This window comes from Penaeus chinensis, chromosome 25, assembly GCF_019202785.1.
Source record: "Penaeus chinensis breed Huanghai No. 1 chromosome 25, ASM1920278v2, whole genome shotgun sequence".
Classification (NCBI taxonomy): Eukaryota; Metazoa; Arthropoda; class Malacostraca; order Decapoda; family Penaeidae; genus Penaeus; species Penaeus chinensis.
The window spans coordinates 1,231,397-1,233,896 of NC_061843.1; the positions used below are offsets into that span (position 1 = coordinate 1,231,397).

Consider the following 2,500-nt stretch of genomic DNA (forward strand, 5'->3'; position numbering starts at 1 on the left):
CTCCCTCTCCCTCCCTCTCCCTCCCTCTCCCTCCCTCCCTCCATCCCTCACCTTTCCTCTCCCTCCCTCCCTCCCCTTTCCTCTCCCTCCCTCCCTCCCCTTTCCTCTCCCTCCCTCCCTCTCCTTCCCTTTCCCTCCCTCCCTCCCTCCCCTTTCCTCTCCCTCCCTCCCTCCCCTTTCCTCTCCCTCCCTCCCTCCCCTTTCCTCTCCCTCCCTTTCCCTCCCTCCCTCTCTTTCCCGCCCTGACATCTTGGTTAATAGTTACATTCTTACATAAAACATTTTCATCATGAAGAAGGGGGGAGGGGGGGAGGGAGTGAGAGTGGGGGACGGGGGTGGGGGGGTATCAGTATATATAATTCAAGGTTAGAGTTGATCAATTAAGTGATTTGATTGAGTTGATTTTCAGTTTGTCGTTTGTTTCTTTTCGAGTTTTGGGGTTAGAATGTGGGGGGGGAAAAAATCAAATTAAAGTCTTTATTCTTTTCTCTGTCTATCTATTTTTATTTAATTTTACAGACGGACAGAAATGGAAACGAGAGAGAGAGAGAGAGAGAGAGAGAGAGAGAGAGAGAGAGAGAGAGAGAGAGAGAGAGAGAGAGAGAGAGAGAGAGAGAGAGAGAGAGATAAAGAGAGATAGAGAGAGAGAGAGAAGAAAAAAAAATGATGCCTGTGTTCGAAAGGATTTATCATTAAAAATGTCTCGACAAAAAAAAAAAAAAAAACGGTGATTGAAAACTTATCATCAAATAATTGGGCTAAAATAACTTTGGATATTATTAAGCATTATTAAAATCGTTTTTTCTCCCTCTTTCGATGTCCTGAGGCAAAGCCATGGACGAAGGCTCTAAAGATTCGGTCAGGATTTTTGATTATTTTTTTTGTGTTATTCTTATTATTATTATATCCTTCTCCTCTTCTTCTCATAATTTTTTTTTTCTTTTTTTCTGCTGATGTTTTTCGTTGTTCTTTTCCTGTTTCTTGTTCATCATCTACGTTGTCTTTTTTTCTTCTTCTTCTTCGTCGCCATTTCCTTCTCCATATCTTATTTTCTCCTTCTCTTCTGCTTCTTCTCCTCCATCACTCTCTCTTCCTAATTCTCCTTCTTCTTTTGTTTCTACTCCTCGTTCTTCTTCTTCTTCTCCCCCTTCTTCTTCTTCCTTATCCTCTCTTCTCTTTCTCTTTCTTCTTATTTTACTTCTTTTCCCTCTCTTCTTCTTCTCCTTCTTTCACCTCTCTTCTTCTTTTCTTTCTCGTTCTTTTCCTTCTCTCTAATCGCTCCTCTCTCTCTTTCTCCTCTCTTCTCCTTCCTCTTCTTACTTTCTCCTGAGTAATGGTGGGAGCGAGTGTGTGTTCTAGATCATTTTCATGATTTTGTTAATAATCTGGTTTTCAGGTCATGTCGGTACCTTGGGACGTTTTTTCAGGTCATGTCGGTACCTTGGGACACTTTTCAGGTCATGTCGGTACCTTGGGACGTTTTTTCAGGTCATGTCGGTACCTTGGGACACTTTTTCAGGTCATGTCGGTACCTTGGGACGTTTTTTCAGTCATGTCGGTACCTTGGGACACTTTTTCAGGTCATGTCGGTACCTTGGGACGTTTTTTCAGGTCATGTCGGTACCTTGGGACAATTTTTCAGGTCATGTCGGTACCTTGGGACGTTTTTTCAGGTCATGTCGGTACCTTGGGACAATTTTTCAGGTCATGTCGGTACCTTGGGACGTTTTTTCAGGTCATGTCGGTACCTTGGGACAATTTTTCAGGTCATGTCGGTACCTTGGGACACTTTTTGAGGTCATGTCGGTACCTTGGGACACTTTTTGAGGTCATGTCGGTACCATGGGACACTTTTTCAGGTCATGTCGGTACCATGGGACACTTTTTCAGGTCATGTCGGTACCTTGGGACACTTTTTCAGGTCATGTCGTTACTTTGGGACACGATTTCAGGTCATGTCGGTACCTTGGGACACTTTTTCAGGTCATGTTGTTACCTTGGGACAATTTTTGAGGTCATGTCGGTACCTTGGGACACTTTTTCAGGTCATGTCGGTACCTTGGGACACTTTTTCAGGTCATGTCGTTACTTTGGGACACGTTTTCAGGTCATGTCGGTACCTTGGGACACTTTTTCAGGTCATGTTGTTACCTTGGGACAATTTTTGAGGTCATGTCGGTACCTTGGGACACTTTTTCAGGTCATGTCGGTACCTTGGGACACTTTTTCAGGTCATGTCGGTACCATGGGACACTTTTTCAGGTCATGTCGGTATCTTGGGACACTTTTTCAGGTCATGTCGTTACTTTGGGACACTTTTTCAGGTCATGTCGGTACCTTGGGACACTTTTTCAGGTCATGTCGTTACTTTGGGACACGTTTTCAGGTCATGTCGGTACCTTAGGACACTTTTTCAGGTCATGTTGTTACCTTGGGACACTTTTTCAGATCATGTCGGTACCTTGGGACACTTTTTCAGGTCATGTCGGTACCTTAGGAC

The 2,500-nt window shown here is 44.0% G+C and overlaps 1 long non-coding RNA gene across 1 annotated transcript in view; it reads left to right on the forward strand.

Annotated features, from left to right (window-relative positions):
- Window positions 1-2,500, forward strand: part of LOC125038530 — a 97,667-nt gene that overhangs the window by 94,246 nt on the left and 921 nt on the right. The window lies entirely within an intron of this gene.